The sequence below is a fragment of the Callithrix jacchus genome, chromosome 12 (assembly GCF_049354715.1).
Source record: "Callithrix jacchus isolate 240 chromosome 12, calJac240_pri, whole genome shotgun sequence".
Lineage (NCBI taxonomy): Eukaryota > Metazoa > Chordata > Mammalia > Primates > Cebidae > Callithrix > Callithrix jacchus.
Genome location: NC_133513.1, coordinates 16,763,169 through 16,787,065, shown reverse-complemented (window position 1 = coordinate 16,787,065; position 23,897 = coordinate 16,763,169). Strand labels below are relative to the sequence as shown.

Sequence of the window (23,897 nt, the reverse complement as noted above, 5' to 3'; positions counted from 1 at the left end):
CAAAAGAACATAAAGAACTTCTATACTGGTAAAGAATAGACAAAAGAACATAAATAACTTCTATATACTCATCACCCTACTTTAGTAGTTACCAACTCTTGGCTCTTGTTTTATCCACTTACCCTCCTGTTTCCCCAGCATTACATAGTATTTAGTAGGGAATCCAAAGCACAACATTGATTTCACGTCTAAGTAGTTAGGAATATATTGGTAGTAAAATGTAAGGGCCCTATTTTTAAAACAGAAAAAAACTCCACAGAATCATTATCACACCTAAAAGTTAGCAATAATTTCTTAGTATTGTCAAGGACTAAGGATTCCTTAGTATTGTCAGTAATTCCTTAGTATTGTCTGGTGAGTGTTTAAATGTGCAGGTTAAACGGATGTTTGAGTCAGGATCCCAGTGAGGTCCCTACCTCATGATTGGTGGTGGATCTTTTCAGTGTCTTTTAGTCTATGCATTCTGTCACCTGTGTCTTCCTGCCTCTCCCTTTCTTCCTTACCTGTCATTCATTAGGTGAAGAATCTGGGTTGTTGATCCTGGAGAAATTCTCCCACCAATGTTTTTGAAAGTCTGTTATGTGTGTGGTACTCTGTGACCTGTTAGGCTTTTTGTGACATGTAATGTAAAGCAGCTATAGATGTTGATGTTACAGTCTGGGTGATGTAGCAGCACCCTGTAATTACAAAAAAATTTTCTTTTAATTAGCTGGGCACAGCAGTGTGCCTGTGGTCCCAACCACTCAGGAGGTTGAGGTGGGAGGATTGCTTAAGCCCAGAAAGTCGAGGCAGCAGTGAGCTACTGAGGTAGGAGGTGGGACTTGACCTCAGAGGCAGAGCTCAGACACTGGACCAAATTCACTACTAGCTAAAACAGGGCTGGGGTGGAAGCAGCTTTCCATCGGACATGCCCATGTGTGCCATGTCAATTTACTATTGTCATGGTAGCATCTAGGAGTTCCCAACCTTTTCCATGGCCATGACCCAATGACCCAAAAGCTAATACTTCCTTTCTAGAAATTTCTGCATAAACGACCCCTTATTCTACACATAATTAAAAGTAGGTATAAATGTGACTGCAAAACTGCCCTGAACTGCCACCCTCTTTCTACAGGTTGCCGTGCTCTGCAGGAGCCATCCCAGAGCTGTAACTCCACTGGAGCTGTGACACCATTGCTTCAGTAAAGCTGTTTTCTTCTACCTCTAGCTTCCCCTTGAATTCTTTCCTGGGCAAAGCCAAGAACCCTCGCAGGCTAAGCCCTTCTTTGGGGCTCATCTGTCCTGCACCACTATGATGGCACCATTGCACTCCAGCCTAGGTGACAGAGTGAGTCCCTGTCTGCACAAAAATAGATAATGAAGGTAATAGCAGTTAGTGTAAATCGAGGGGCTCATCTATTTTTAGACACTGTGTTAATTGCATTACATGGAGTGTGTGATTAATTGTTCTCTGCATTACAGATGTGGAAGCCGAGGTTTGTAGGGGCTAAATCGCCTATCTGAGGTCATGGGCCTAGCATGGGTGGAAGCAAGATTTGACCCCCTGACTGACCAGAGTTGGTACTCTTCCCATCGCCCTCTGTGTCCTTCTCTGTGCCTTACTAGAAACCGGAGTTGGGCCTGCCTTTGCCTACTAGCTCTGACTTTTAGTTCTAAGTGGAGCTAGGAAAATAAATGCAGTGACAAACATGCTGGCTATTAGCTTGTCAAGAACTAGGGAATGATGGAAGAGATGAGGAGGGAGAAAGGAAACAGATTCTATCTGGTGACAGTTTCTGATGTGAGCACTTACTGGGTAAACAGCTGCATGTGCTGGCCTGGATGGCAGGCTGGTTCTGATGCCTCTTGTACTCCTGTGTGCTGAGGTTACCCACCGTGCAGCAGGAGGAAACGGGTCCACTATTGGCAGAGTCTTCTTCTCAGGGGCTCTACTTTCTTCCCTCCTTTCCCTTGGCCTCTCAGTTAAGTGTTTGCATTTGCCTGGGGCGTGTTAAGGTGACAGTCCTGCCTCTGTGCAGGCATGCTTGCGCCCCCAGCCCTGTAGTGTTTATCTTTGCTGATCTTTTGATTTCTGTTACAGAACCTTGGATATTCATTTCCCATTTTATGGTGAGGCACCAAGGTCCTGATCTTTGCTGTCTGTCTACCCCGTGTTTCTGTTTCCCTTCCATTTCTGCTGAAGCCTCACTTCCGGTTGTGTCTCAGATCTGGAAGTCTGGAGTACTTGCGAATGAACAGATGAACTTCCTTTAGAGAAACACTTGGAAAATGATCCAATACTCCTTTTTGGGCGACAGATAAAAATACTTGTAATTATAGTGGCTGGTTTTCAGCTTTTCAGACCCACACTATTTTGGGCCTGTTTTATATTTGCTTTCCTCTTTGAGGCGGGAAGTGGCTTCAGGAAGCCACTGCTGGGTCCCCAGAAGGAGTCATATGGGCTTGATGGAGGCGAGTGAAAGAGATCTAGTCCTGTCAAGGTTGGGCTTAGAGTTCAGAATACATCTGGTGAAGGGACAGGGCTTTCCTGAATACTGCGTGAGCTCAGCCTGCTGGCAGCATCAAGGGCCTGTCACTGGCAGTGTGGAGCTGGAGAAACTGGGGGTGTGGGGGGAGTGGAGAACGCTGAGACAGGGAGGAGGGACTTGTTGCATTTAATGCATGTAGATGGACAGTGACACACTACTCCCGGCCCACTCTGCTTGGGCATTTCTGTTTCGTCTTAAAACTTGCCAGTGGCTCATTGTTGCCCTTAGATTCCTTTAAATGTAATGTGTTCACATGTTAAACCTTTTGGCTCTGCTCTTGCCTTCTTCTTTATTCATGCTTCTCATCTTGCTCTGAGCATGTTTTAGTTTCCCAAACGCACGTGTTCTCACTGCAGACCTTTACACGGGCAGGTTTCCCACCTGGAACCCTGTTCTTTTTTTATGAACTCTCTCCTGTTCCTTTTCCCTGGCTGACTTCTGATCTTTCAGATCTCATCCTGGAAGCCTTCTCTAATCACACCACAGCACTTCTGAAGACTGGGTTCAGTTTGCCCCAGCTGTCCCGTCACATCCTTTGTGTCACCTCTCCTAACCCTGCTAGTATAGTGTCATGAATGTGCCTCACTAATGTGTGTTCTTGTCTCCCCCATTCTTTCCCCATGTTCTCTCACTCTGCTTTACATTCCACAGCAGCAGCTGCTGAGCTGTCTTGTTCGCTGTTGTGGTCCCATCTTCGCTCCTGACCTCTGGTACCTGGTTGATGTTTGTATCATTTAATAGTTTTTTTTTGGTTGCAGAGTTAAAACAAAAACAAAAACTTAGCTCAAGCTGTCTGTGAAAAAGACTGTGTTATTTATCAAGGCCTGTCTCATTTTCTTTTTGTAGACACATAGGACAGATGCCTTTCCCAGTCTCCTTTATGGGTAGCTTGTGACTGTGTCACTAGTTTTGGCCGCTGGGCTGAAAGTAGAAGTGATGAGTGTTACCCCAGACTGAGGTATAGGAGAGTGGGCATGAGTTTTCTTGGTTCTTGCTCCCCTGCTATGTTGATTCTGGAAGCCATTTATTCCATGATGCATAGCTAGAAAATGATACTAACCTGGATCCCTGAGTCAATGCTTGGAGGAGAGTTGCCCTGTTGTGCGGCTGGATCCGGTATAGACTTTTGTAAGAGCAAGAATTGACTGGTATCTATTCAGCTTGTTATTACCACTGAGTCAAGCCTATCGTGATGATCTCCAGGAAGGGAATCCCTTGGCTCAAGAGAAAGGTGGCTTTAGCTGTGGCAAATGCTTGATACTTGAGCTGTGTCACCAGACTGCTGTTTCTCTCTCTTTAGAGCTTTCCTCTCTCCTTTCTGGGTTGACATCATTTTTGGTAGGTATATTAGTCCATTTTCATGCTGCTGATAAAGACATTCCCAAGACTGGGAAGAAAAAGCGGCTTAATGGACTCACAGTTCCACATGGCTGGGGAGGCCTCACGATCATAGCAGAAGGCAAGGAGGAGCAAGTCACACCTTACCTGGATGGTGGCAGGCAAAGAGAGAGAGCTTGTGCAGGGGAGCTCCCCATTATTAAACCATCAGATCTCAAGAGACTTATTCACTATCATGAGAAGAGCACAAGAAAGATGTGCCCCCATGATTCAGTTACCTCCCACTGGGTCCCTCCCAGGACATGTGGGAATTGTGGGAGCTATAATTCAAGGTGAGATTTTGGGGGGAAAAAGCCAAACTATATCAATAGGTTTTCTTCCTCAGGGTCACAGATGGCTGTGATCACCCCTGGGCACACAGGTTTTCTTCCAGGTTCACATTCATAGGAAAAAGTGAGTCTCTCTCCATTCCTGTCAAAAAACCTTATATTAACTCTATAGAATTAGCTTAGGTTCCATTCTCTCCTTTGAGCTGATCATAGAGTATTGCTGGTGCTAAGACAGGGAAGAGCTCCATTGAGACATGGAGAAGAGAGGTTGGGGAGAGGGATAGATCCTCAGATGAAAACTGGGACTGTTGCTAGGGGAAGCGCATGCCACGGTGGCAGAAAACCAAGGTTCACTTTAGTGCTCAGTGCGTGAATGAATGGATGAGTGAGTGAAGAGTGAGTGAAAGCCAGATCAGTGGATGTATTGGAGAATCAGTCTTCTCCCTTGCCTTGGGGGGCCTCACAGCCTGCTAGTGGAGTTACCACGATAAAACAATAATTTATAGCAGCAAGCAGTCTGAAAAGAAATTGGTGCTGTCAGATCTGCTGGTGGAGGGGATGTGGTGTGGGGTGTTAGAGAAGATAGTGCAGAAATGTTCATTTCGAAGCTGGGCTTTGCAGGTAGAATAGGACTTTGCCAGTGAGACAGGGTGGGGAAGGGCAGCCCAGATGGCAGGAACAGCAGGTGCGAAGGTTTGACCACCTGGGTGTGTCAGGTGACAACTGACTGATAGACCATAGAGTGAGACAGAGGCAGGACGCCTCCATAGTTTCTTTTTTAGCACTGTTTGTCATTCCTTCTAGAGAGAGTCTTTTAGGTTTCAGATGCTACAATTAATGTTTCTTTTTCTGAAAATGGTAGGCTTGGAAAGTTATCTCTTTTCCTTGTCTTTTTCTGTTTTGATTCTCCCTAACACAGGTGCATGGGGATAGCTGCACCTTCTTCCCATGGTCGCTCTTGGCCCTTGGACAGGAATTTTTTCCTAAGTCCCAGCCAGTCATTTCAGACCCATTCATCTCAGTGGTGCTGAAAGTCTTCTGTTTCTTAAAGGTACTCTACTAAAATGGTACCCAGTCATTTCAGACCCCATCATCTCAGTCGTGCTGAGAGTCTTCTGTTTCTTAAAGGTACTCTACTAAAATGGTAAGGGACACTGCCAGAAGACTTTAAGCCTGAATGGCGTGTAGCAGTTTGGCTTAGAAGACATCTTGTAAAAAGCATTGCCTCCAGATGCTCATCATTTTAGAAATATCCTCTGATATATAATAGTGTGACTTAGGACTTTGCTTCTAATAGTGTGATGATTATTGTTTGTTTCATTTGAAGGATCTAAAATCTTCTGTCCCCTGCCTGTTCCTGTTCTCTTCTCCTGTGAGGCTGATACAAGGCACAGTGGCTCTATTGTTAGTCCTGTAAGGATCAGAGATTTTTTTTTCCTAACTTTAAACTCTTATGTAAGAATTGTTGCTAATGTCCAGCTGAGCAACTTTCTTTCTTACGTAGAATAAATAGAAATTTTCAGCAGAGTAGTTCATTCTCTTATTAATGAATGAATAATGAGTAGATATATTATTTAAATCCAAATTAATATAATTCACACCATTTAATAAACATGTACTATGTGTAAAACACTGGGCAGGGGCATCATATGCATCTTTTTATTATATATATTCAAAGAGATAGGATCTTCCTATGTTGGCCAGGTTGGTCTTGAACTCCTGGTCTTGAGTGATCCTCCTACCTTGGCCTCCCAAAGTGCTGGAGTTAGAGGCATGAGCCACCCCTCCTGGCCTTATTATATGCATCATGTAATCTTCACGACAACCCTGTGAGGTAGTGGTGGTGGATACCGAGGCTCAGAAAGGTTGAGTAGAATATCTCAAGTTGCATAGCCAGGAAGTGGCAGAGCTGATATTTGGACCGAGTTCTGGTGACAACAGTAACTGTGATCCTGCTTTCCTGCTGTTTAGACAGCATGTTCATTTTCAAAGATTAGCTAGCCCGCGGTAGAGGTTAAGCTCACCGTTTCTGTATCCTGATACATTTTGTGACTGTCTTCTAGTGGAAGACTTTTCTAAAGCCTGAAAGAAACTGGAAATTGGACTTGGAATGACTTTGAGGTCTTGTAGCTTCTCCTGATTTATTACAGTGCAACTTAACCGAATGAATTATTTAGCTCAGCTAATAATATGCTTTGATCTAATAGCCTGGTAGAAAGAACATATTGAACATTTTTATTTAATCCACTTAGGGGGCATATTTGAATGGATTAAAAAAATAAAGTACAAAGAACCCTTTTTATCAATTAATTTTGAGCCATTCTGTTCTTTTGGAAAGCTACAGATATCTTTCTCGGTGATTGTTAAAATCCTTATCAGGCTGGCAAGCTTGCATTTATTCAGTGCTTATACAATGCCAAGTATATTGCTAAGCACCATATTTATCTCATGTGATCCTTATAACCGGTCTGTGTGGGTGGTATTACTCTTATCCCCCTTATACAGAGGAGGAAACTGAGGTGTGATAAGCTTACTGATGGTCAGGGTCATGCAGGTGCTCAGATTCCAGACCCAAAGCTCCCAGCCACTCTCTGTGGAAGAGAACTTTAAATACAAACACCAAGAGATGATGGTCCATCCCCACTGTTGGTCAGAATGTGAGAATCAAAATCCTGGCTCTGGGCGCATGACTGGGCCCTGTCACCTGACCTCTGTGAGCCTCAAATGTCTGCATCTATGGCCTGGAAGTCATCATTTCCAATTTGTAGTATGGGGAATTGTATGCATGGCCTGTCCCCACTCATCTCTCAGGTGGGGTGCCTGCTGCGGAGGGGGACCCTCTTGTCTCATTTACCTGTTTTGGGGACAGACAGTGTCACTTTCAGTGGAACAGCCCTGAGCCCTGTTATGCATGGGGTCTCTGGAAGTCTTGTCTCATGCCTCCCTCCTCCCTCCTCCGATGGGCTGAAAATGTCCCGGCATGCTTACTCAGGGAGAATCCGCCTTCTTGGTTTCTAAAGACTCACCCTGTCTACTCCCAGGCCTGTGAAGTCCACAGTCACCCGCCTCCCTCTGCCATCTGTATGCAGGGATCTGGGAAGCTATGGGGTCGTGTAACCACCATCATGGCTCCCTGCTAGCTGGCCCCAGCTCCCTGCCCTTTGCCTGTGCTCAGCGGGGAGCATAGTTCCTTTCTGGGTAGGTTCATGTCCTTTCAGTCATAGCCTAGACCTGCCTATGTCCCTAGGCTGGCTCCCTGCCTCCTTCCTGGCTTGCTGTTGCTTGGCTGAGGACTAGAGCTGCGTTGGATCTCTCTGGGCCTTTGTGTCCAGGCGTAATGCAGCTGGAGGGAGCCCCAGGGAAAAGATGACTGTCCCTTCCTGTATTAGTCTGTTTTCACACTGCTGATAAAGACATACCCAAGACTGGGTAATTTATTAAAAAAAAAAAAAAAAAAAAATTTAATGGACTCACAGTTTCATGTGGCTGGGGAGGCCTTACAATCATGGCAGAAGGTGAAGGGCACGTCTTACATGGCATCAGGCAAAGAGAGAATGAGAACCAAGTGAAAGGAGTTCCCCCCTATAAAACCATCAGTTCTCGTGAGACTTACTACCAAGAGAACAGTCTGGGGTAAACTGCCCCAAGGATTCAATTATCTCCCACCAGGTTCCTCCCACAACACATGGGAATTATGGAAGCTACAAGTCAAGATGAGATTTGGGTGGGGACACAGCCAAACCATATTACATCCCGTGTCCTTGCTGTTTCACTTCTCCTTGTCTCAGGGTTGACTTTCCTAGGATGACTGGCATTGGGGTCACCAGTTTCCTTTAAGGATAGGCACACCCCGCCGTGGGGCAGTGAAGCCAGCCTCTTGTTTCGGGAGAAGTTTCCAGAATCCCTGAACATTCCTTCTCTTCGTACCAACCCAAGAACTTTTGCTTGCCAAGTCGGCCACTGATTTCTTAGTTTTGTTTTTCGGAAAACAACTCTCACAACTTCCTTTGTGGCTAATTTTTTCCCAGCGGCATCCTGCTTTTTCTGCAGCTTCCGTTGACGAAGGTGCATTTTACCTCTGGAACCCTGTCTCCTTGGGCTTCCTTGTAGTGACTCACAGGTTCCATTTTCAGTACTGAAAACTCAGCTTTGCCAGGGCAAACGCTCAGCAACTCTTTTACAGTGACAAGTATTTTAGAAAAGTTTCAATTCACTGACTTCTCTGAGCTACATAGGCGACTTGAGCTAAGACTATTTCTTTAGCAAAGGATATTGAAATTGGGTTCTGTTTCTTTATTTTCCCCCACTCCCTTCAAGTAGATTTTTTAAAAAATCAATTTTTAAGGTAGAGAAGGGAGATGAGTCTTATAAAAACTTGCAAACTGTATTTTGACAAAGACCAACTTCGGTGCACCAGTGCTTTCATCTTCAGGAGCTCGAGATAAACATTTCCAAAAATGAATCTTTTAAACTCAGTTTTTCTCCTGAAAATGAAATATATTCTCTGGTAACTACCCAATTCCTACTTTGTAATATGTAGAAATCATTTTCCCTATGTGAGGAAAACTAGATTTAAATGCTAAAATACCATCTCTTTGTCTTCTTGAAAAAATTTTCTTCCTTTGGTGGTAAAAAGCTTTTAAAATTAACAGAAAATTCTCCCCTTCCCGTGCTCTGGCTCGGGAGGAGAGTGAAATACCAGTTTCTCTGTAAATATTATAACAACAGCCTTCCTTGTGTTAAGAGGTTTGAACTGCTTTGATGGAGTGTATTTTAAAGCACAGTGGCAGTCAATTTTGATGAAAAGTGATAAAATTGAATAGATAAAATTGACTTTCAGCAATTAGAATGCTCTGTACCTGTAACTTTGTGCCTATGGCCCTTATGTATGTGGAGGGAACAAAGAAATTTCCGGCAATTTTTTGACACATCAGAATTATAACCTTTTTTTTTGTATAGCATTTCATATTTCTTGATCATTCCTGGGCCAGCAGACTTTTTTCTATAAAGAGATGAATAGTAAAATCTTTCTGTATTGTGGGCCATGTGGTCCCCTGCCACTGGAGCACTGAAACAGCCCGAGACAATTTGTAAACATGGTTGTGTGCCAGTAAAACTTTATTTACCAAAACAGACAGGGGGCCAGCAGGTCACAGTGTGCCAGTCCCTAATGCAGATACTTCTCCTACTTAACGATGGTGGTGATGCCAACAGGGATAGTTATGCCATTAGAATCAGCTCCTATCTTGAGTGCCTGTCATGGGCCAGGCAGTAGATATATTTACTGTTCATAAACACTTTAATGAAGGGTAAACATGGTTATCGCCACTTAACAAAGGACTAAAGTGAGGCTCAGCTAGGTCAGGTGACTTGCTCTGTGCCAGGGTTCTCAGCTCCAACACTACTGACATTTTGGGCCACAGAATCCCTTTTCATGGGGCTGTCCTGTGTGTGGTAGGATGTTTCTTGGCATGCCTGGCTGCTGCCTACTAGAGACTGGTGGCACCCTCTTCCCCACAACTGTGATAACCACAAACGTCTCCAGGTGTGGCCAGATGTCTCTGGCATCAGAATCCCTGCTGGTTGAGAATCACGCCTCTAGAATATGCCACTTTATTCCCCCGTGCAGAGAGAAGACAGGGTTAGGGGTCAGAGGCTGGAGACAGGGGCAGAGTACACCAGCAGCCACACTGGGGCAGGGGCCGTGACACCTGTTGGGGCCTGGGTTTCGCTGCTGCATATGGGGCAGTGTGTGGTGAGCTGAGGCCCTGGGGGTTCTGGGCGTCAAATCTCACTTGCATCCACAGCCAAAGCAAGGGGGCGATTTTCAACCAAAGCCAGTAGGATGTACCATGTCTAAATGTCAAAATCTGGGCTGACAAAACAAAATATTGGTTTGTTTTGTTCTACACAGAAATGACTGCCCCCAAGCCAATGCTCTTTGCCTTCGTGTGTGTATTCACTGCTGTTCACCTCCGTGTCCCTGGCTTCCTTCCCTTCTCTTGGCCTCTCCTACTGGAAATTTGCTAAGAGATTTCTGAAGTGTCCTCAGCACCCCCTATAGGGTTACAAAGACCACAGAGTTTTGGTAACTGTGGGTGGTGACGGATGTGTTCATTTGATTGCAGTCATCATTATACAGTGTACACATACTTCAAATCATCTCTTTGTATACCTCGACTATATTCAATTTTTATTTGTCAATTGTACCTCAGTAAAGCTGGGAGAACATGTGAGCTGTGGAGTGTCATTGACTGGCTTCCAAGTGTGGCTCTACCTGTGTGTCACTTGACATCTGTGGGAAATCTTCCCAACTTTGCTGAACTTCACTTCTCCCCTCCAGAAAGTGTGGAATAATAATAGCATTTATGGGCTGCGTATGGTGCCTCACGCCTGTAGTCCTAGCACTTTGGGAGGCCCAGGCGGGCAGATCACTTAAGGCTGGGAGTTCGAGACCAGCCTGGTCAACATGGAAGAAGCCTGACTCTACTAAAAATACAAAATAAAACATCTGTGATGCCAGCTATTTGGGAGGCTAATGCAGGAGAATTGCTTGAACCCAGGAATTGGAGGTTGCAGTGAGCCGTGATTGCGCCACTGTACTCCATCCTGGGCGACAGAATGAGACTCTGTCTCAAAAAATAAAAAATAAAAAAATTAGCATTCCTCTTATGGCATAGTTGATGTGGAATGATCTAAGTGAATGCTCAGTGAATAACCGGTATGGTGGTGATGAAAGTGACGATAATAATAACACAGATAATTTCCCTAGACTCCTCGTCCCCTGGGCGGTTTTCTGCAGGGCTGATACTTATCACCTTTGTCAAGGTTTCATACTTCACAGAATCTTGGACAGGTCTGCACAGATTATGCCTTTTCTTGCCATGAACAAGTCTATGATGATGAGAAAGTTACTAACCTCTCTGAGCCTCACTTTTCTTATCTGTAAAATGGGAATGGTAATAGTTCCTATCTCCTAGTCTTACTGTGAAGAATAACGTAGTATGTGTCTAACATTTAGAAGAATTTCTGGCCTTTAGTAAGGGCAATATATATGCATGTTGTGTGTTTCTAGATTTTCCTACCAATAAGAGACAGAAAATATTCTCCTACTTTCTTTTCTAGAATAGGCCAGGCATCCTCTGCTGCCTCCCATGGCTGGGAGGACCCTTGCTGCCTTTCACCACCCAATGATGGTTGGGTGTGGGTGTCCCCAGTGCCCAGGGGTGTCGATGTGGGTAAAATGACAGTAGACACAGTTGCTTTCATATGGGGTGTGAGTCCCACGTGCCTGGTGGTATTTCCAGTTGTTATCTACATTAACTTTATCCTAATGCAATGAGGAAGCCAGGGAAACTAAGGCTTTATTTTATTTATCCGTTTTCATGATAGTGAGTTGGATCCTTTCTCTCTTCCAGAGAGGACCAATGAGTCATTAAAAAAAAAATAAGGCCGGGTGTGGTGGCTCATACTTGTAATCCCAGCACTTTGGGAGGCTGAGGTGGGTGGATCACTTGAGATCAGGAGTTCTAGACCAGCCTGGCCAACATGGTGAAACCCTGTCTCTACTAAAAATGCAAAAACGAGCTGAGTGTTGTGGCGGTGCCTGTAACTCCAGCTGCTTGGGAGGCTGAGGCAGGAGAATTGCTGGAACCCAGGAGATGGAGGTTGTGGTGAACCTAGATCATGCTACTGCACTCCAGCCTGGGTGAAAGAGCAAGACTCCATCTCAAAAAAAAAAAAAAAAAAAAACCATCGCAAATTTATGTATTTAAACCTATTTGATGTTTTCCAGTTCATCACAGTATTTTTTCTTTGTGACCTATGGGACAGTGTTTAGTTTGATTACTGAGACCTCAAGAGTTAGTTTTTGCCAGCATGCTGGGCATTAAAGCAAAGAAACTAAGGTATTCTAGGTCCTTCTTGTACTTCATGCCCTAGACTTAGAAGCACCTTTTCCTCCAGGTGGTCCTGGTTCCTTGACTTGGAAGAGGTATTTATACAGCATAATCTCATAATGCTCATTGCTGCTGGGTTGGTTATTGTCTAAGCCTTTTCAGTTCAGTGTTCACAGCTAGAAAATCTTTCTCTTTCTTCTTCCCCACCTGCCTCTTCCCGCCCTTCCCCCACCAGATCCCTTGTTTTTTAGTAGAATATATATTATAGTCTATACAGGTATTTCTAATTTAAATTTTGAATTATGGGTTTTTTTTACTTCATTTAATATTTATACCTTTTTTTCTTAAGCTAGAAATCTCTTAATGGCATAAATAAAATTTCTTTTTTCCTTTTTTTTTCTTGAGATGGAGTTTTGCTCTGTTAACCAGGCTGGAGTGCAGTGGTGTGATCTTGGCTCACTGCAACCTCCACCTCCCTGGTTCAAGAGATTTTCCTGCCTCAGCCTCCTGAGTAGATGGGACCACAGGTGTACACCACCACGCCTGGCTCATTTTTTTGTATTTTTAGTAGAGACAGGGTTTCACCATGTTGGCCAGGCTGGTCTTGAACTCCTGGCCTCAGGTGATCTGCCTGCCTCGGCTACCGAAAGTGCTGGAATTACAGGTGTGAGCCCCTGCACCTGGCTGGCATAAATACAATTTCTTACGAGGTTTTGCTAATCTGATAGGTGAGTAATGTAATCTCCATGTAGTTTTAATTTGCATTTCTCTGATATGAGTGAAAAGAACCGTTTCTTGCCTCCCTTCTTCCACCACTTTCTCCCACCAAAGCAGAGTTGATCATATTTCCCTTCATGTCCCCATACTGCTTTAGAGACAGCGCCCTGATAGCATTGATCCTCAGTGATCAGCTTGGTGATTTCTCCACCTCGCATCACTGTGGAGTGAGATCTGTGTATTTTACTCTTTTTATCTTCCGTTGTTTGGCAATGTGTTTTGCCTTAGTGTTTATGAACGGCTTAATAGTTTTGACACTTTTTCCTTAGCTCTGTTAACCTCAATCCCTTTTAAATTCCTGTATAACTGCCTTTCCCCAGCAGAGCAGCTAAAAAAAGAATGATGAGAGAGAATAGCAACACAAGAAAAACAAGCTGTTGAGAAAAACCAGTTGTGTACTTGTAACCATGACTGCTCTTTGAGTTCCAGACACACGTTGCTCCAGCTGCCTTCGTGACATCACCATGGATTATCTGAAGCAGGGTTTTGCAAACTTGGCCTTAATAACATTTTGGATGGTGTAGTTCTTTGCTGTAGGAGGCTCTCCCACACATTGCAGGGTGTTCAGTGACATCTCTACCAGCCTTACCTACTCAATGCCAGTGACATCTCCCTATCCCAGTTGTGATAACCAAAAATGTCTTTTGACATTCCCCACTCTGCTGTTGGAAGTAAAAATGCCCTCCTTTGAGGGCCACTCGTTTAAAGGCATCTCGCACTGAATGAGGCCAGCATAGAACACAGTTCTTCCTCCTGATTTGCCTGTCCTGTGGTTTTCTCCATCTTTCTAAATGATACCACTTTCCATTCAGTTACTTAGTCCAGTTAAACAGCCTGAGTCCTCCTTGATTTCTCTTTCCCTGACTGTGTACATCAAGTCACTCATTGAGTTATTTAGTCCCTTCTGAAATATCTCATAAAGCCAGCCATTGTTTTCTATCTGTATTGCTACCACAAGTCTAACCTGCCATTTACTCTTGCTGGGAGTACTACCAGTAGACTCCTTCCAGGCCTCTGCAAGCTGATTTCAAATCCATCCACACTCTGGTGTGTGCCATGTTTCCCACCTCACCTGTCACCATATTCCTGTTCTACTCTGGAGCCCTCTCCCCCTCCCCCTAGGAAGGGCCAGGGTCATTCCACCCTCCAGGCCCACGTGTTTCCCATATTCCCTCTCCCCGCAAATCTCCGCATGGCTGGCTTCGTGTCCTCCAGGTCTCTGTTCAGCGTCACTACTTCAGTGAGGCCTTCCCTGATAGTCCAGTCTGTTCGGATGGTGCCTTGCGTCAGGTTAATTCACCGTATTGCCCAGTTTTATTTTCTTGGTTGAAATAGCAGGATCTTTAGTCTTCTAGTTTACATCCTTGTTGGCTCTTTATGGCCTGTCTCCCCTCTAGAATGTAACTTGCATGAAAGTGGGGATAATGTTGACCGTGCTTCTCTTTGAATCCTGGCTTGGAGGATGGATTTTGCATGAGATAGGCACTAAGAGACTGTGGCAGGGACATTCTGGTGTTTCTCTGGGAGGACTCTAGTCACGGTTTACCCTGCCCTATGGACAGAGGAAAAAAGATTTCAATCCTTCTCAGAGTCGAAGCTCTTTTACAGGTATCCTGAATACACTTGACAGTCACACTGTCACTTTCCTCCTTATCTAACACTGCAGCTGCTGGTCATCCCTTGTACCATGTTTAAAGAATATTGATCCTGAAGGTAAATTTCAATTATATACAAAAGAAAGATAACGTATTTAGAATCTGGTTCTGTCTCAATTCATGGTGCAGAAAAAGAACCAGTGCCGACAGTCCTTTCTTTATCGGAATCTAGGATATGAGTATTACCCAGTGATCTAAGACAGAGATGGGAAAACCTCTTCTGTAAAGGGCCGGAGAGTGGACATGTTAGGCTTTGTGGGTGGGATGTACGTCGTAACTATTCAACTCTGCCAAAGTGGCGTGGACACAGCTGAGTATAAGCAAATGGCCGTGGCCATGTTCTGTCAAACTTGATGAAACTGATTTCCAAAAATGAAAATCAGTTTCTGCAGTTATAACAGGCATACTTGTATGTTTTTTGTGCGATGCTGTAATATTCTCTTTATTTTTATTATGTACTGTCTTAGTGGATTCAGGCTATTTTAACAAAACACCGTAAACAGAGACGCTTATAAATGACAGAATTGTATTTCTCACAGTTCTGAAGGTCAAGGTCAAGGCAGATGTGGGGTGGGGTGAGGGTCCACTTAGTGGTTCATAGAGGGCACGTTCTTGCTGTGTTCTTACATCATGGAAGGACAAGGGGTCTCTTTGGGGCCTTTTTTATAAGGACACAAATCCCATTCGTGAGGGCTCTGCCCTCATGACCTAAGTGCCTCCCAAAAGCCGTACTCTTCTAACACATTACTTTGGGGGTTAGAATTCAATGTGTTTTTGAGGGAACGAATACACACATTGAGACCATAGTTTTTCCTGTTCTGTCATTTTGGAAACTTCCTGCTAGATAAGACCTTTTATAAAACACGGTGGAGTGTCTAGGGCCCACATTGTGAGGGTGCATGCATTTTAAAAGAAGTCTCACCAGGACACATTTTCTAAAAGCACTTCCAGTTTAAGAGGATCCATCTTGGCTCTTTAGGAGCCTCTGGGCTTGTGTTAGTGAGAAGCCCAAACTCTTCACTGTTCAAAAGTTTTCAAAAGCCAATTTTCAGGAAATGATATTTATAAACACCTGCGACAAGGTCATGTGATCTGTCAACATGAGACTCTTTTGTTACTGAATTGAGTTAGATAAAAGACAGGAAGGAATGCAGCCTGAACCATCTTGCTGCTCAGAGAATATTCTTTTGCAGTTTACCATGAAGCTGTCAGCCTGTCGCAAGCTGTAGGCTGGCAGCTGATAGAGGTATGGTGTTGGTCCACATAGTTGTTTTTGTTTTTTTTAAAAAAATATAATTGGTTTGACCAGTATTAAAATACAGATTTTTAGCCCCAAGTGAAACACTTGCCCATGAGCACCAGGAAAAACACACATAGCCATGTTCACTGCTTCGCTCGTGACGGCAAAACATTCCATACAACTTAGATATCCATCAATAAGAGAGGAGATTTTTAAAAAGTATGTTACATTTGAGAGGCTGATGTGGGCAGATCATGAGGTCAAGAGATCGAGACCATCGCGGCCAACATGATGAAACCCTGTCTCTACTAAAAATACAAAAATTAGCTGGGCATGGTGGCACATGCCTGTAGTCCCAGCTACTCGGGAGGCTGAGGCAGGAGAATTGTCTGAACCCAGGAGGCGGAGGTTGCAGTCAGCCGAGTTTGTGTCACTGCACTCCAGCCTGGTGACAGAGTGAGACTCCATCTTAAAACAACAACAACAACAACAACAACAACAACAAACTGTGCTACAGCATAGAAATCAACACAGCAATGGAAATGGATGAACCTCTGCTGTGCACATTAGTTTGGATGGATCTCATGAAAATTATGTGGCTCAAAGACAGCAGGTTACAGCCAAACACATGCGTAAGAAGGTCAGAAAAATGTAGAATGAAATAGGAGGTAGGTTAAGAATTCACACTTGTAAGCTATACAGAAAGGCAAAGGCATGGTAAACATAGAAAGTAGGGTTGTTGAGGAGACATTGAGCACCACCTGTGGAGGTCTGGCATGCAGACCCTGACACAATGATGGATGAATGAATGCACTCTCACACTGTTACAGTGATTCAAGTGGACTAGGGATGGCCGTTGGCTGCTTTCAGAGGGCAAAATGTGACCAATCAACCAATACTCCCTCTCCACCATTACATTTACTCAGTCAAGATTTTACAATGGAGGTTCTAAGTTACACACTTGTGGATAATTGACGTGGTTAAAAGAGTAGTTTTAGGAATGATAAAAGCTTTAGGTTTAGTTTCTGGGCCCAGAGTAAACACTATTAACAAGTGATTCCCCTTTGATCGCCCCTTGAGAGGACCATCCAGCACAAAGTCGACATGAGTTAACCAAGTAGAGACAAAGGAATGTGGGGTAAACAGACATAACCTGGGAAAAGCCTCTTACTATCCCTATATTCTCCCTAACTTAATGAACTGGCAGGCCCCCTTCTGCCTGCCCCCTTCTGCCTGCCCCAGTAAAACCTTTCAGCCTTCCCAAAGGTTTGAGACTATAATCTATAACTTTCCCTAATATTCTCCATAATGTTTTGCCAGCCACCTCAAGTGAATATCAAAAGATTGTGCTCATGGGAGAGGGCTAACATTGGAGAGAGGTTCTCAAAAGTTCCAAAAGATTCCATACCTTAAGGTGGGCAGGGTGGTACACAGGTATATGTCTTATTATGGTTCCTCATTTCCTGTATGTAGATATATGTTATTCTCTTGCACGCTTGAAATGTTTTATAATTTTAAAAATTACATTTCTGGCAGCATCGGGCCAATTATTTCCACATAGCAGTGGTTGGCTGGGTGGAGTCACAGCTGAGTCCCTGAGAATGACACGCACCTTCTGCTTTATCACAGTGCTTAGCTGTACTCTCTCTGTCCTATTCCCCCGGCCCAGCCTATCTCACCCATTTTCAGTGGCATTTAAGGTTTGGACCTCTGGCCGTGGGATGTGACGGGATACATTCAGTTGAAAATCGTCGTGATGTTTTCTGTTAACACATTGGGAAAGCAGTTGTTGCTTATGCATAACGTGTGTAATAGGAGTGATTTGTATGCGACTGAAATTTTTCCCAGGCGTAAGTAGCAGGAATGATTTTCTTGACCAAGTACTAAGATCTTTTGGTTGCTGTGAATCCTATCACTAGTGGTTTCTTTTGTTTGTTTGTTTGTTTGTTTGTTTGGGCCTTGAATTCTACGAAGCTTGGTGGAAATGTGAGCTTGTCTTTAGCAAAAGTGGAGACCTTGCGACATCTGGTTTTTGGTTCTAACCTTACTGTTGGCTTCACTTACTTTCTCTTGCTTTTTTTTTTTGTTTGTTTGTTTATTTTGTTTTGTTTGACATGGAGCCTCACTCCTTCTGCAAGGCTGGAGTGCAATGGTGAGATCTTGGCTCACTGCAACCTCAGCCTCCCAGGTTCAAGCAATTCTCCTGCCTCAGCTTCCCAAGTAGCTGGGATTACAGGTGCATGCCACCATGCCTGGCTAATTTTTAGTAGAGACAGGGTTTTACCACATTAGCCAGGCAGGTCTTGAACTCCTGACTTCAAGTGATCCCTCTGCCTTGATCTCCCAAAGTGTTGGGATTACAGGCATGAGCCACTGCGCCTGGTCAGCTTCATTTATTTTCTTGCTTCTCCTCCTATTTTATTTCCTCACTTCACTTAAGAATATTACTCCATAAGTCACTTGTTTATATAAGTAGCCATATTCTTTTTTTAAAAAGAGAGGATATAAATTATAAACTTTCATTTACCTAGCATGGTGGCAGAATATGATTTTGCGAGAACATTCTGGAAAGCTGGGCTTTATCGAGAATGTTTTATTCACAGAGCTGCCTTGATCATCTATTTCAGCTGTGCCTGTTACTAATTTTCCAAGAATGAGAATATAATTAAAATACACTTAATGGTAAAATGCAACTGAACATAATTTGATCTCCGATAATTTAGAAGGCAGTTAAAGAGCATGCCGTGCCTCAAGGCCATAATTAGGAACATCAATTATCATAGTGTGACACTATAAAAATCTGGTTATTTCAGCTTTCTGATTATTTGAAATCTGTGGGAACTAGAATTTCGAGTTGGTGCATGCATTCTGTGTATATTTAGGTCTTTTGAGTCCCTCATGTGAGCATTTCATACATGATTTCATAGCTGAGGAGCGTGAGAAAGGAGAGGCAGGTGGGTCCCAGTGGAGTAAGTTCAGTTCTCCAGACATGTGCCAGCCAGAGCCTGCCATGTGCAGAATGCTGGGAAAAGAATCTCTGCCTTGTAGTTAAATGTGAAATACAGGAATGTAAGTAGGTATTTTTTGAAAAAGCAGTGAATGTTTGGGCAGCACAGAACAGGTCTCTTACCTCAGCAAGAAAGGGGTTGTGAAGCAGTCACTGTGCCAGGAAGTAGCACGGCTGTCGGGGAGGCAGCGTGTGAGTGCAGTGGGACGAGGAATGATCTAAGAAGGTCTGAAACAGCCTAAATTGTTTAGGGGGCTCAACTCTCTTTTCATCTTTATCCTCATGGTGATAGAGGAGAAGGTGCTAGAAAAAAGGTAGTGGAGGAGGAGGAGATGGAGATGGTGGTGGTGGAGGTGTTATTGATGGAGGAGGGGGTGATGGTGGTGATGTCAGGGGTGTTACTGATGGAGGCGGAAGGTAGTGGTGGTGGAAGGGGAGATCGTGATGAAGGGGAAGGAAGAAGTGTGGTGATGGAAATGTTGGAGGCAGAATTTGTGATAACGCTGTTAATGATGGAGGAGGAGGTGACAGTGGTGATAGCAGGGGTTTATTGATGGAGATGATGAAAGGGGAGGAAGAGGTGGTAGTGATGGAGATGTTATTGATGGACGAGGAGAAGGCAGAGGTAGTAGGGGAGGAAGTGATGGAGGTGATGGTCATGGTGGTGTTTATGATGGAGGTGATGGAGGAGGAGATGGTAGTGGGGTGGGGATGTAGGAGGTTGGGAGGTGATGAAGCGGGGGGTGGCGGAGGTGTTGATGCTGGTTTCAGCATTAATTGAGCATTTATATGCCAGTAACTCTGCTGAGCACTCCGGATATACTATCTCATTTAATCCTCATGGTGACCCTACTAAGGAAGGTATTTTTTATAATTTCTGTTTCATAAATGAGAAAGCTGAGGCATGCAGCAGCTGAATACATTTCTTGGGGAAGTCTCATTCCCTCAACTTTATCAGGTTGTGGCTCTGGCATCCCCTCCTTAGTGAGCCCTTCCCAGACCACAGTGTTAAAACTTCCTTCTCCCCTCCTGATCCTCTGTGTCTGTCTCCTTTCTCTGCTTTGCTTTTATTCGTGTTAGTTGTCTTCTCATTTACTGTGTATTTTGCCTGCTCTCATCATTGTCTGTCCCTACTGGAAATCAATTCCATGAGGGCAGGTGTTTTGGCTGCTTTTCTTCACCGTCCCCCCGGCACCCTGAATGGTGCCCAGCACATGGTGGCTGATGCCAAGGGAAGAGTCATCCTTTCTCAACCCCTGAGCTCCAGCTATTTCTGCTCTGCGGGAAAGTGGGCCGAGTGTAGTCAAAACCTTTGTTTGTACAAGTCACACATCAGGGTTTTATTTGAAAATAAAAATTTAAAATGTTGGCGACTGATTTTGATTTTTAACTCAACACGCTGAGCATCAAGCAGAACATGTTTGCTTGCCAAATCCGGCTTTCTGGCCACCTGTTTGCTTTTCTGTGTGGATCTTGGAGAACCACCTGATAAGTGTCAGCAGAGCTGTGACAAGGTGAGACCTGGGTGTTGTGAAGATCCCCGTGGCTGAGGAGTTATATCAGGACTGGAGCAGGGCAAGGCTAGGGCAGTAATCCCTGCCCAAGGTGACAGGGACATGAGAGCACAGTGCTGAGGGCCTCAAGCCCTAGGCATTTTAGCCATCAGTGACTGTGACACTGACAGGTCCCTTCACTTTTCTGGGCATACTTGACCATCTTCAGAAGGAAAAGCAGAGCCGTAGGCCAGAGGAAAAAATCAGTGGTCCTGAGCCTGTCCTCCTGTCTGATTTAAAATTTTGCTATTTTGTTCTCCATAGATACATTTTTTAGCATTTTGATATTTCAAAACTTTGCATGGAAATATTATTTATCGTGATTACTTAGCTTTTTGCCACCTCCTTAAATTTTGCACCTAGATGCTGGGGACTCACCCATTCAGACTCTGAAAACTTCTGAGCGGTACCATTCTTAATTACAATTTTTAATTATAGTACTCTGGGCTTTGAATAGGGAAAGACTGTGTTTCCACTTAGAATTTGGTCAAAGCCCTTGTCCTTTTCTGTACATCAAGGTGGAGTACCAACGAGCTATAACCTTTTCAGATGGAAAACAGACATTTAATTCATTTTGCAGTTCATTGAAATAGAATCTTTGGCTGGAGAATTCACATATTACAGAGGCTTTGGAATCTTTGTTCTGTTCTGGCCAGGGCTGAGCTTGTAAATGTGTCTGAATGCATGTTTCACTGCCTTTCTAACTACATTCCCTCCAGTGGAAATTGAAGGCAACTTTAGAGTTTAATGATGATTGCTCTGAGTTAGGCCCCTGCTGATGGCAGGGCTCCTGCTGCAGTGGCATGGCCTTTGGGGATAATATTCAATATTGCTTCCCCAGCACTTTAGAAATTCTTCAGAAAAGTTACTAAGAATCCGACAGCAAAGGATAACTATGTCAGCCAAGCTGTCCTGTGTAAGTCACTGGTGGCCAGCCCCGTAGTTTGGGCAGAGTCTTTGCCTGTGGGGGAGGTGGGCAGAGTGGCTGCTTTTCAAAGGTTTGCTGTAAGAGAGGGCTTTGGTGACTGCAGGAACACAGCCTCAGGGCTGTCTACACCTGTGTGAGGGAAGTAGGTCACCCTTTGCAGGGACCGTGATTAGATGCTCAGTACAGGCCTTACAAGGGAGAGGAGTTACCTGCATCAGGCCCCTCTCCTCTGAACCTTCATCTCCCTCTTAAACAGTTTGTTTAACAGACTATTCTATTTCAGCAGTGGATTTCAGAATCCACTCTGTCAACTATAATGGCTTTGATATAGAAATATTTGTCTTGAAATTCTGTGTACTCTTAACCAGACCGGGTCTACATTTTCTCCTCGCTCATGTGGAATGGTGATGCCAACTGCATATTATCACCATTCCAGGATGAATGATTGTACATGCAGGTGCCTGGCCGGGGGAGGGTGCGGGAAAGATGGCAGATTGTTAAGCCCACAGAGAGAACTGTGTCCTCCAGTATACAATGAGGAATGCAGTTCCTGTCATTAAATGAGGTGATGTCACTAACATCATGGGGACAGTGCCAGATGTGTGGAATTATCAGACATCTTGAATGGGGCATGGATGCCTTCATGCAGGGCTGCTCTGGCTACAGTTTCCTACCCACTTTATTCTGAGTCTGGCATGGAGTTGGGAAGCTTAATAGGTATCAAACATTTGCCTGTTGAATGCCTAGGCCAAGAATAGGGGAGAAGTTGTCAGTGGTAGAATGTAGAGGCCATGCAGGGTCATGAATGGTCCTGGATCTGCTGGAGCCTAGAATGCTTGGAGAATCCGTCTTGAGGCCTGTTCATCTGTACAGTGGTCAAGGCCCAGATGCCCTCCACCAGGCTCAGCCTTGGCTGGTAGGCACCAACGTAGCTGTGTTGTTCATTAAAATCACAAAACACACCTCTGTCAGTCAGCAGAGTGTTGCTTCTCTGAGATCCTCTCATGTTGACCTTTACTTCTCTGCTGACCTTGATCTTCTTAACTCCCGGACGGTGAAGAGAGGGGAGAGAAGAGGTAGGCTTCCTCTGCAATCAGGGTCTGTTTGAGTTGCGTTCAGGACAAACAACCTTTGGTGTTGACAGAGCACTGTATTAGCCACTGAGCCCATCCCTCATTCTGCCTTCATGGTGCTCAAATGGGGGAGATGCACAGATATGGGGCTCCCTAAGCTCCAGCCTCCCAGTTGTAACAGTAGCCTATAGCCTACAGGGGCTTGTTGTGCTGAAGGCGGTGCATGGTGTCTGCTCTGAGGGTTTTTTTCCCAACCAGCAGCAGAGATGGCACCTCGCCAGTGGTGCCAACACCTGGCAGGTACATACATGCCTGCTGCTTATCTGGCCCCACCAGGTGGCATTCGATGGAATTGCCTGCTCATGGTGGCTTCTGGGTCCCGCAGCCTCTGCTGTGTATCATTCTGATTGTTCAGTAATGTGCACCTTTCCCCCATAGGGCCTGGGGTATTTACGGATTTCATCCAGGCTTCCGGTTGCCTGTTATCCCTTTGGCTGGGATCAGCCTTCTAATAGCGGCCACGTGCTGGATTGTTGCTATGGCCTGGCCCTCCCTGGAGCTCTCTACAGATACTGTCATTAATTCTCAAATCACTAATTCCTGGTGGGTGCCATCATCACCCCTACTTCATATTTGTTGCCTTGTCCTGCAAATACCTCTTGAGTGTCTGCTGTGTGCTAGTCACTGCTTTGGGTGTCAAGGATAAACAGGAAGCAAGACAGAAAAATCCTGGACTTCTGAGGTATAAGGCAGCTTGTTGCAACGCCTGTGTGATATTCTCTACTGCTGTTTACACATAAATGGTATTTCTAGATGGGTACAAATTAAAGACGAGTCCATCAATTTCTCAGCTGGAGAGTCTTGACAGCATGTAAGGATTTATTTATCTAATGAGCACAAGCAACAAGAATGCCATCAAGTCCCGGCAGATGCAAGTGTGATTATGTAAGCTGTCTGTTACATCAAGAAATGCAAGAAGCCTGTCGCATGTAGGAAGGAGAGAATGAGTTGGGGCAATGCAGGTCACGACCAGCTGGGGCTAACGGGACAAACATAATTGGTTATGGCAGAGACTTTTAAAAAGGAAGCCTTACTTTGAGAGAGGTGATGGAAAGGTTGTCTCTCTTTGGGCCATTAGCATTGAGAGAAACGGCCCTAAGATTACCCACCAGTGTGTTTGGGGGTTATCTGGGCATTCTGCAGTTCTGCTCTGATTTCTGTATACAGCAAGAGAGGGAAGAGAAGAACTGGGCTTCCTCTGCAGTCAGGCTCTGTTTGAGTTGCGCTCAGCACAAACAACCTTTGGTGTGGACAGAGCACTGTGTCAGCCACTGACGCATCCCTCATTCTGCAGTCATGGTGCTCAAGGGGGGAAGATGGACAGATACGGGGCTACCTAAGCTCTAACCTCTCAATGTAACAGTAGGCTAACAGCCTGCAGGGGCTTGCTGTGCTGAAGGCAGTGCATGGTCTCTGCTCAGAGATTTATCCCTGCAGAAGATCTTCTTCCCTGATCCCCCTACAAGGTAACCTGTCCTCTCCCATCTGTTTCTCTCTCAGCCCCTCTTTGT

General features: G+C 44.7%; 1 protein-coding gene and 1 non-coding gene across 8 annotated transcripts in view; one reads left to right on the top strand and one right to left on the bottom strand.

Annotated features, from left to right (window-relative positions):
• SNX29 (sorting nexin 29) overlaps nt 1-23,897 on the top strand; it is a 591,074-nt gene that overhangs the window by 304,187 nt on the left and 262,990 nt on the right. The gene's annotated exons all lie outside the window — the stretch shown is intronic.
• LOC118146612 (small nucleolar RNA ACA64) lies at nt 9,905-10,031 on the bottom strand. The gene has a single exon (XR_004732459.1). It is a non-coding gene; the product is annotated as a small nucleolar RNA ACA64 (small nucleolar RNA).